Genomic DNA, 12,077 nt, shown 5'->3' on the forward strand with positions numbered 1-12,077 from the left:
TACACGTTCCACCAAAACAAGTTCCTTCCCGAGGCTATTTTGCAGCAGCACCGTTGCTCTGTCCGGCGCTTAGCGCCGCCCAAGACGACTGTGATTGGTTTAAAGAAATGCCAATAAACCAGAGCACGTTTTTCTCCCATTCCGGAATGCTGTGTGCACTAGACAGACCCTCCTCCGCAGCGCTGTGGAGGAAGGTCTGGCAAAGCGAGACTAGCTATCTACTAATTCAATACATCATATTTTAGTTTTTTTGCAAGAAAGTTAATAAAATTGTTATTTCATCAAAGAAAGATGATGATATGTATCCACATTTCTGGGAGAGAATCAGCCTTATTTAATGTTTCAGGAGTGATATTTGGTTCCAATTAACACATTTCACAAGTATTTTTTGAAGCGTTTTTGCATGTTTTTAAGCCCATTTACTACAACGTATGCTTGACATTGTAATCCAGTCAAACGTTTTGAAAAATCTGACATAGTATGTTAGATTTTTCAATGTTTTTCTATTCATTAAGTACTATTGGCTTTTGATTCATGACTGTAAAGTATAAAAAACAAAGTTGTAGAAACTTGAAACTTGCACATTACCATGATGCAGCAATGCAACTTAGGGTTAATGAGAAAAATCATTGATTACCCCAGGATATGTCATATTAAGTGTATTCTCGCATTGCCAGACCTACCTACACAGCGCTGTGGAGTAAGGTCTGGTTACACAGCAGAGACATTCCAGGATAGGTGAAATAAACGCTCTGGGTTGTTTGCATTTCTTTAAATCAATCACAATCGCCTCGGGCAGCACTAAGCTCCGGACACAGCGACGGTGACTCTGCAAAATAGTCTCGGGAAGGAACTTGTTTCGATGGAACCCAACCCAAACCAATTGACCAGTCTCATTTAATTTTGGTCCAGCGGAGGTTACAATATTCAGAAAATGTACCTGTATCGCATCATTGCAGAGGGGGTCAAGTTCAGTGATAGGTTAGGGCTGACCAGAGAGTCCGTTTTTTTGCATGTAATTGGCTTTTTGCTCAGCCTGCACCTTGCATCACACATTCCAGTGGATGCTCATTCAATTGGATATTAATCTCAGAATAGCAAACTGCCTGTACAAATACTACTACAATTATTCTTCATCTACTGTATATACTGAAGCACTAAAGCAAGGTCCAACAAGCTCAAAAAGCAAATCAAGACACATCCTCTGCAATGATGTCATCACAATGGAATGTGCATCCCCAATCTAAAAGTAAAATGAAATACAATTTGGTCCACATAGCAATGTATAGAGTAGTAATAGAATAGAGCAAAGATAAACAATATTAATTATCGTTAGAGCAATCAAACACAACTGACGTCTCAACACAAGTTTATTACTTTATTATACTTTATACTACTCCACTACAATTCAGAGGTAAACATAATTGTACTTTTTACTGCACTGCATTTATTTGACAGCTTTAGTTACTTTATAGATTATGATTTGACATAAAATAATGAAATGCAGTATATTGCTAAAGATTAGAACTAGGGTTTCCAACCTCCTTATCTTTGCTTGTGAGCCCTGACAAAAACATCAACATGTGCGAACCCCTGTCTCCCCTTTAAACTTCGCACTTGGATTCATTTAAATAACTGTTTGAGAGTCAAAGAGGTGAAGAAATCAAAGAATAGAGAAATGTTAAAAAAATGAATCAGAACTTTCATTTGTACCTTTTGTTTTTTTTAAAGATAATCTTTTTGGGGGCTTTTCCCTTTATTGTGTAGAGACAGTGGATAGACATGAAAGGGGGAGAGAGATGGGGGGTGACACGCAGCAAAGGCGCACCCGCGCCACTGCAGGACTCAGCCAACATGGGGCAAACGCTCTTACTGGGTGAGCTAGAGGCCACCCCCATTTGTACCTTTTTAACAATAATCAACTTGTGACCCCTCCGATTTATCTTGTGACCCTTTGGAGGGGCCCTGACCCCTAGGTTGGTAACCACTACTAAACTAGCTCCACCTCCGCTTCGAGCAGCTACAACAGGTGATCCATCCATCCATCTTCTTCCGCTTTTCCGGTAATGGGTCGCGGGGGTAGCAGCTCCAGCAGGGGACCCCAAACTTCCCTTTCCCGAGCCACATTAACCAGCTCCGACTGGGGGATCCCGAGGCGTTCCCAGGCCAGGTTGGAGATATAATCCCTCCACCTAGTCCTGGGTCTTCCCCGAGGCCTCCTCCCAGCTGGACGTGCCTGAAAAACCTCCCTAGGGAGGCGCCCAGGGGGCATCCTTACCAGATGCCCGAACCACCTCAACTGGCTCCTTTCGACGCGAAGGAGCAGCGGCTCTACTCCGAGCTCCTCACGGATGACTGAGCTTCTCACCCTATCTCTAAGGGAGACGCCAGCCACCCTCCTGAGGAAACCCATTTCGGCCGCTTGTACCCTGGATCTCGTTCTTTCGGTCATGACCCAGCCTTCATGACCATAGGTGAGGGTAGGAACGAAAACTGACCGGTAGATTGAGAGCTTTGCCTTCTGGCTCAGCTCTCTTTTCGTCACAACAGTGCGATAAATTGAGTGTAATACCGCACCCGCTGCGCCGATTCTCCGACCAATCTCCCGCTCCATTGTTCCCTCACTCGCGAACAAGACTCCAAGGTACTTGAACTCCTTCACTTGGGGTAAAGACTCATTCCCTACCTGGAGAAGGCACTCCATCGGTTTCCTGCTGAGAACCATGGCCTCAGATTTAGAGGTGCTGATCCTCATCCCAGCCGCTTCACACTCGGCTGCGAACCGATCCAGTGAGTGCTGAAGGTCACAGGCCGACAATGCCATCAGGACCACATCATCTGCAAAAAGCAGCGATGAGATCCCCAGCTCACCAAACTGCAACCCCTCTCCACCCCGACTACGCCTCGATATCCTGTCCATAAATACTACAAACAGGATTGGTGACAAAGCGCAGCCCTGGCGGAGGCCAACTCTCACCTGAAACGAGTCCGACTTACTGCCGAGAACCCGGACACAGCTCTCGCTTTGGTCGTACAGAGATTGGATGGCCCTGAGAAGGGACCCCCCTCACCCCATACTCCCGCAGCACCTCCCACAGTGTCTCCCGGGGGACCCGGTCATACGCCTTCTCCAGATCCACAAAGCACATGTAGACCGGTTGGGCATACTCCCAGGCTCCCTCCAGGATCCTTGCGAGAGTAAAGATCTGGTCCGTTGTTCCACGACCAGGACGGAATCCGCATTGTTCCTCTTCAACCTGAGGTTCGACTATCGACCGAACCCTCCTTTCCAGCACCTTGGAGTAGACTTTACCGGGGAGGCTGAGAAGTGTGATACCCCTGTAATTGGCACACACCCTCTGGTCCCCCTTTTTGAAAAGGGGAACCACCACCCCGGTCTGCCACTCCTTAGGCACCGTCCCCGACTTCCACGCAATGTTGAAGAGGCGTGTCAACCAAGACAAACCCTCCACACCCAGAGCTTTAAGCATTTCTGGACGGATCTCATCAATCCCTGGGGCTTTGCCACTGTGGAGTTGTTTAACTACCTCAGCAACTTCCACCAGGGAAATTGACGACAATCCCCCATCATCCTCCAGCTCTGCCTCTACCATAGAGGGCGTATTAGTCGGATTTAGGAGTTCCTCAAAGTGCTCCTTCCACCGCCCTATTACCTCCTCAGTTGAGGTCAGCAGCGTCCCATCCTTACTGTACACAGCTTGGATGGTTCCCCGCTTCCCCCTCCTGAGGTGGCGAACGGTTTTCCAGAAGCACCTTGGTGCCGACCGAAAGTCCTTCTCCATGTCTTCTCCGAACTTCTCCCACACCCGCTGCTTTGCCTCTTTCACGGCAGAGGCTGCAGCCCTTCGGTACCTTGCAACTGCCTCCGGAGTCCCCTGGGATAACATATCCCAGAAAGACTCCTTCTTCAGTCGGACGGCTTCCCTGCCGCAGCTTCAGCAATGGAAACTTTGAACATTGTCCACTCGGGTTCAATGCCCCCAGCCTCCACAGGGATGCACGAAAAGCTCCGCCGGAGGTGTGAGTTGAAAGTCTGTCGGACAGGGGCCTCCTCCAGACGTTCCCAGTTCACCCGCACTACCCGTTTGGGTTTACCAGGTCTGTCCAGAGTCTTCCCCCACCCTCTGACCCAACTCACCACCAGATGGTGATCAGTTGACAGCTCTGCCCCTCTCTTCACCCGAGTGTCCAAAACATACGGCCTCAGATCAGATGAAACGATTATAAAATCGATCATTGACCTTTGGCCTAGGGTGCTCTGGTACCAAGTACACTTATGAGCATCCCTATGTTCGAACATGGTGTTCGTTATAGACAATCCATGACTAGCACAGAAGTCCAACAACAAACAACCACTCTGGTTTAGATCAGGGAGGCCGTTCCTCCCAATCACGCCTCTCCATGTGTCTCCATCATTGCCCACGTGCGCGTTGAAGTCCCCCAGCAGAACTATGGAGTCCCCTACTGGAGCCCCATACAGGACTCCATTCAAGGTCTCCAAGAAGGCCGAATACTCCGAGCTCTTGTTTGGTGCATACGCACAAACAACAGTCAGAGTTTTCCCCCCCACAACCCGCAGGCGTAGGGAGGCGACCCTCTCGTCCACCGGGGTAAACTCCAACGTAGTGGCGCTCAGCCGGGGGCTTGTGAGTATCCCCACACCCGCCCGGCGCCTCACACCCTGGGCAACTCCGGAGAAGAAAAGAGTCCAACCCCTATCCAGGAGTATGGTTCCAGAACCGAGACTGTGCGTAGAGGTAAGCCCCACCAGATCCAACTGGTAGCGCTCCACCTCCCGCACAAGTTCCGGTTCCTTCCCCCACAGAGAGGTGACGTTCCACGTCCCCAGAGCCAGCGTCTGCTGCCCGGGTCTGGTCCGTCGAGACCCCAGCGGTTCCTCCCACAGGTGGTGGGCCCATGGGTTGGAGAGAGAGGTGCCACGTAGCTTTTTCGGGCTGTGCCCGGCCGGGCTCCGTGGCAAACCCGGCCACCAGGCGCTCGCTGACGGGCCCTCCATCTGGGCCTGGCTCCAGACGGGAGCCCCGGGCTTCCTCCGGGCAGGGTCACATCATCTCTACCTCGTTTTTTCATAGGGTTTTTGAACCATTCTTTGTCTGGCCCCTCACCTGAGACCACTTTGCCTTGGGAGACCCTACCAGGAGCACAAAGCTCCAGACAACACAGCCCTCAGGTTCATAGGGACACACAAACCTCTCCACCACGATGAGGTGATGGTTCCCGGAGAAGTACAACAGGTGATTTTCAGCAAAATGAGTACTTTTACTTTTAATACTTTGAAGTAAATTTAGCTGATAATACTTATGAACTTATACTTTTGCATGATTTTGAATGCAGGACTTTAGTATTTTTAAATGAATGTATTGGTAGTTTTATGTAAGTACAGGATCTGAGTACTTCCACTGTTTACAGAAACACCAAAAACTTGCATTATTCTCCATTTATATTCTATTTTCGTATGTATTTCTCTTCAAGACTTAAAGTAAAATGTATTGATTCCTCACAGAGATCAATATAGCTCATCTTATGTTCCCCCCTCGCCACATGTCTCCTCATGCTGAGGGTCGGTCTGCTCCCTCGCCTCCTTGTCGGGACCCAGGGTGCTTGCTGCTCCTGTTCTGGGTGCTGACAGGCCCAGCTGTCTGTGTTTTTTGCCCTTGGCTGTCACTCATTAATTTCCACCAAAGGCCCCTAAGCGACAGCTCTGCTTCATACTGACCATACTTGGAAAAGAGGTACTCAGCGAACAAACAGACACACACACATACCAAACACAAGTGTACACACACAAACACACAAGGAAAATAAGGGCACATGTAAGTCATACTGTGGGACACACAATGAGTATGACAAGGCTGGGCTTTAGTACACACATGTCAAAAATGAAATAAAGTGTACTGCAGTTTAAGTACCTTAGTAATATCTCGTAAATCTACAGGAAAAAAAGTAATTTTCTGTTGCTATAATAAACATAAAAGCATACATTTAAAAAAATGTTTGGCTACCTGATGCAGGTTATACAGGCATAAAATGCCTGAACCCTGCACCTACAGTACTGTAATTCACTGCAGTACAAGAAATGCCTGGGTGCATACATGGAGTGCAGACTGTAAATGTACAGGTCAAAGTGTGCAGCTGTAAATTCCAAATATAATGTTGTTAAGCTATCTGTATCTGTATAATGTGCTCGCAGTTACAACCGTCCACAAACTCTTGAGGTCAGCAACAGAAAACAAGAGTATTGAATCTTAACAATTTATCGTTTCAAACTACTGTACTGTCTGTGTGTGTGTGTGTGTGTGTGTGTGTGTGTGTGTGTGTGTGTGTGTGTGTGTGTGTGTGTGTGTGTGTGTGTGTGTGTGTGTGTGTGTGTGTGTTGGTGTTAATCACAGACCCTCGGCCCAGCCACGCGTCCCCACACTGCAATGTAAATTGGATCTGTTAATGAATGTTTTCTTTCATCACATACAAGTGCAAAGTAACTATCCTATCTATGCCCACCTTGCCTCTCCGTTTACTGCCCCAGTGTGCCAAGCATTCAGACTAAATGAAAATATACACAGGCACAACCATGCCTGGCATCCCGTCTTAACAAGCTGCAGAAACACTGCAAAGCACGGCTGCTATGCTGCAGGGAATCTTGAGAATCTTCATGCTTAGACCGGCGAGCTCTTCTCCCAGCTTTCACTGTTATCGCACTGATCACTGCGTTAGAGACCTGTGTTTCCAGCAGCGATTTAATGTAAAAAAATTCAGGAATAAAAACAATTAAGTTTAAAAACAAATAAGATTTCCTTTTCAGCTAACTTTCAGCTTCATGAACATCAAAAGACACAAGTTGAGGCAATTTGTCAGCTAATGTTGGCTCATGATGAGAAAAATGATGGTCATTCAAATGCCACAAATAAAGACTTACAGTGAGATTATATTTCAAATTATACTAAATATGTATGAATTGTTGCTTAGTTACAGTCGTCACGATCATATCAAGCTTCCCTCAATGTTTATTCCATAAATCCTATTTTTTGCTTCACTACTTTCCTTTTTGCAGATTGCAAATAGCCATTTCATGCAATATTACATGAATTTTATAATTACAACCCAAAGTTTAAATCCCAGCTAGTAAGTATTAGAAGAGTTGATACCCAGCCAATGGAAACACAACTGTTTTAGATTCAAGAAGCTTTACAGTAAGAGAGAAGAGAAGAAGGTGAGAGAAACAAACCTCCCTGATGAAGACACAGTGTATGTTTATTGATTAATAAAATGGCAACCGGACCAAAAAAATACATTAGAGGAGCATAGTGTTTAAAAAAAGTGCAGTAAGGCTGCACATTGAGCACGATTGTCAATAAAACACAAGGTGCTGAATTACACTCATTAGTTGTCATATTTATTACATATTTAATATAAGTTTGCTGGTGTAAGCCGTCTCTCCCTCAGTCTTACAGTTACACAGTCCATATAACTGACATGGTAACAGCTTAACATTGACTTAACAGCAGTTGGTGTAAACTGTATGCAACAGAATGCAGACAAGAGTGGAGACAGGCTGGCCGATCAGCCCAGAAACCTTAGCAGCAGTGTTAAAACTGTGCCACATTCGTCAGATTGTGTTCTGCGTGACATGGATTCCTGACACAAATCCTCCATTGGTGTCTCCATAAAAAGTGAACAGCGCAGTCTGCAAATGAGGAATTCTGCTGTTGCAGCGGGCGGGAGGAATTCACGGCTTGTCACAGTTCATTTCTGCATGAGAACATGAGCCACTGAATCCTCCACGCTCACTTGTTCCAGATCAGGTTGATTGTGTGGAGAGATGCAGCAATTCTGTGGAAATATTCTCCCTTGTACATGTATTCATGTCCAAAAGTTGCCACACATACCAATAGGCCTACTTAACATGCATGAAATCTGTGAGAATATTTGTATAACCTTACTATTGTCAAGGCTACATCTTATTTTATTATTTTACCGCTTATTTAATACTGTAATGTATGCTTATATTTGTCATTATATTTAAATCAAATCATTTGAATAAGATGAATAAGATACAAGATAAACTACTGAAGCCATGAAAGGAAATTTAAGTGTCACAGTTACAAAAAGTAGGCTAGTCAAGTACTTTAGTTCAGAGAATATCACAAACATGAGGTAGCCTACTATATACAATTCTACTGCATATTGTGTAATAGGTACTGTATATATAATATACACAGATTGGAAAGAGCCAAGCCTGTGGGTTCTTAACTTTGCACTGCACACACACACACACACACACACACACACACACACACACACACACACACACACACACACAAGCATACACCATAGACCATATGTGACTGAATTATGAATAGCGTTGCTTTTTGTTTTGTGAGTTCTTCTCTATGTAATGTCGATATCTTATAAACTTCCCAGGAAAGGGCTAAAAATAGCCCATCTCAATATATGTAGCCTTAGAAATAAGATTCAGGACATTGACAATTTGCTAAAATCAGACAACATTCATATTCTGGCCATTTCTGAGACCCACTTAGACGACTCATTTTATGATGCTGTAGTGGAAATACATGGATATAACATCTATAGAAGAGACCGGGATACCTATGGGGGAGGAGTAGCAATATATATTCAGAGTCACATTCCTGTTAAGCTCAGAGAGGACTTAATGTCAAATGCAGTTGAAATGTTGTGGCTGCAGGTTCACCTGCCTCATTTAAAACCTTTGCTGGTGGGATGTTGTTATAGGCCACCAATTTCTAATAGTCAGTATTTAGATAATTTGTGTGGAATTATTGAAAGAGTATGTGATTTGAATAATGAGATTTATCTCCTGGGAGACCTGAACATTAATTTACTTTCATCAAGCTGTCCACTAAAAAAGAGACTTCTAACTGTAACTAGTGCCTGTAATCTGGTTCAGCTCATTAATCAACCTACCAGAGTATTCAAGAACAGTACAAGAACTATATCATCCACATGCATTGATCACATTTACACTAATGCTGTAGAATCGTGCTCAAGGGATTTAGCGATCATAATCTAGTAGCAATATCCAGGAAAGTCAAAGTTCCAAAGGCAGGGCCTAAAGTAGTGTTTAAGAGATCATACAAACAATTCTGCTGTGAGTCGTATGTGGATGATGTTAAAAATATTTGTTGGTCTGATGTGAGTAAGATGACAGACCCAGATGCTGCAGTTGAAGTATTCATGAAACTGCTGCTTCCAGTTATTGATAAGCACGCACCGGTGAAGAAAATGACTGTTAGAACTGTTAGTGCCCTTTGGATGAAAAAATGCATGGTTGATAGAGATGAGGCCAAACGAGTGGCAAAAAGGTCTGGATGTACATCTGATTGGCAAACATATTGTAAAATACGGAACTATGTGACTAAAATGAACAAAAAGAAGAAGAAATTGTATTATGAAAGTAAAATAAATAATGGAAAATATGATGGAAAAAAACTCTGGAGTACCTTAAATGATATCATGGGCAGAAAGAGTAACTCAACTCCATCTTTCATTGAGTCAGACGGGTCTTTCATTACTAAACCCTTTGAAATTGCTAATCATTTTAATGATCATTTTATTGGCAAAGTGTGTAAACTAAGGCAGGAAATGCCAACAACAAGTTGTAATCCATCATGTTCATGTATAACAGACCAAATAATGAAAGACAAGAACTGTATTTTTGAGCAAAGTGAGTATAGAACAGGTGGAAAAAATATTGTTGTCCATCAATAATGAAAAACCACCTGGTACTGACAACTTGGATGGAAAATTACTGAGGATGGTTGCTGACCAAATTGCCACTCCTATCTGTCACATTTTCAATTTAAGCCTTGTAAGTAATGTTTTTTTCTCAAATTTGGAAAGAAGCTAAAGTTATTCTTTTGCCCAAGCTAGCTAGAGCTGCCTTCACCGGCACTAACAGCCGACCTATTAGTTTGTTGCCTGTTCTTAGCAAACTATTGGAAAAAATTGTATTTGACCAGATACAGAGCTATTTTTCTGTTAACAATTTGACAAGCAAGTATCAGCACGCTTATAGGGTAGGTCACTCAACATGCACTGCACTTACACAAATGACGGATGATTGGTTAAAGGAAATTGATCAGAGGAATATTGTGGGAGCAGTACTGTTAGACTTCAGTGCTGCCTTTGATGTTATTGATCACAAATTATTATTGGAAAAACTTGTATGTTATGGTTTTGCACCATCTGCTTTATCATGGATAGAAAATTATGTATCCTACAGAACACAAAGAGTTTTCTTTAATGGAAGCTTTTCTGACACAAAACATTTAGAGTGTGGAATTCCACAAGGAAGTTCGCGAACGATCTTCCACTTGCCTTTAAAAAAGCTAATGTGTCCATGTATGCAGATGATACAACAATATACATGTGTGCACCTACTATTAATGAAATAACTGCAACACGCAACAAAGAGTTGCAGATAGCACTAGAATGGGTTATTAACAATAGACTATTCCTAAATATGTCAAAGACTAAAAGCATTGTATTTGGTACAAATCATTCCTTGAGCTCTAGGCCTCAGTTGAATCTGATGTTGAATAATGTAGCTGTTGAACAAGTAGAGGAAACAAAGATTCTTGGTGTTTTCTTAGATTGTAAACTGTTGTGGACAAGACATATAGATTATCTTGTTGCAAAGATGGGGAAGAATATTTCTGTTATAAAAAGATGCTTGGCGTTTTTAACACCACACCTAACCAAACAAGTTCTGCACACTCTAGTTTTATCACATCTTGACTATTGCCCAATGATATGGTCAAGTGCTGCAAAGAAAGATCTAGGAAAACTGCAGCTGGTTCAGAACAGAGCAGCTCGTCTTGCCCTTCAATGTCCACTTAGGTCTAATGTAAACAACATGCATGTTCAACTCTTCTGGTTGAAAGTTGCGGAGAGCCTTTCAGCATCACTCCTCGCTTTTGTCAGAAACATGAATGAATTAAAAATTCCTAATTGTTTGTATAGTCAACTTACATTTAGTTCTAACACACATAAATACTCCACTAGACATGCCACTAGAGGTCTTTTTAAAGTTCCTAGAGCCCGAACACAATCAATGCAATGTACAGTATTGTATCGAGGGATGGTTGCTTGGAACTCACTTCCAGCAGAGATTGCCAAAGCGCCTAATATATCAAGTTTTAAAAAAACAAGTAAAGGATCATCTAAGTGCCCTAAGACTGTAACTATATTTTTGTACTTAGTTTATGTATACGAATATTGATATGTAAACAAAGATGTTGTAAGATTTAATTTTTACTATGCTCTGTGTTTATGTATTTAATGTGATATCATATATTATTATCAGCATACATGGAAAGGAAAATGTATATCTGCAAGGAAAAGAATACTAGCTATACTGCTCTTATTTTTTATATTCTATGACTGTTTTGTCTGAAAATGTTTTATTTTTTTGTAGTTTTGTTTGTTTTGTCTGAAAATGCAGTTTTATGTTCTGTGTGGACCCCAGGAAGAGTAGCTGATGTTCTGCATCAGCTAATGGGGATCCTAATAAAATCAAATCAAATCAAACATAGTGAATACAAAAGGTGTGCAGTAATGTATAAAACAGTTAGCTTGAGTTGAGTTAACTCAAAGCCAGAAGTCCAAATGCATTTGGCCACAATAGCTAATATTGGGGGCTACTTCCGTTTATTTAAGTTAGTTATTTTGAGTTAAGTTAAATCAAGTCAGGTTAAAGGACAATTCTGGCGCAAAACGAACCTAGGGGTTATTAACAGATGTGTACCCACTCGATCGCTCTCTGGGACATGTTTTCATGCTAATTGAATGTGTTTGTAGCTTGAAAGAAGCTAGCGCGGACAGCTGATTAGCTTACAACGCTAGTATTCGGGGCACAGGGAAAGTAAAAACAAATTGCTATTTATACCACTAAAAAGGCTCAAAATATCACCAAACTTCAACGGTAGCATAATGAGGGTCCCTAAATGTTAACCGAAGCATTGAGAACATTGTAATTGTACAGACAGTTTATTGAACGA

The sequence above is a fragment of the Sander lucioperca genome, chromosome 19 (assembly GCF_008315115.2).
Source record: "Sander lucioperca isolate FBNREF2018 chromosome 19, SLUC_FBN_1.2, whole genome shotgun sequence".
NCBI lineage: Eukaryota > Metazoa > Chordata > Actinopteri > Perciformes > Percidae > Sander > Sander lucioperca.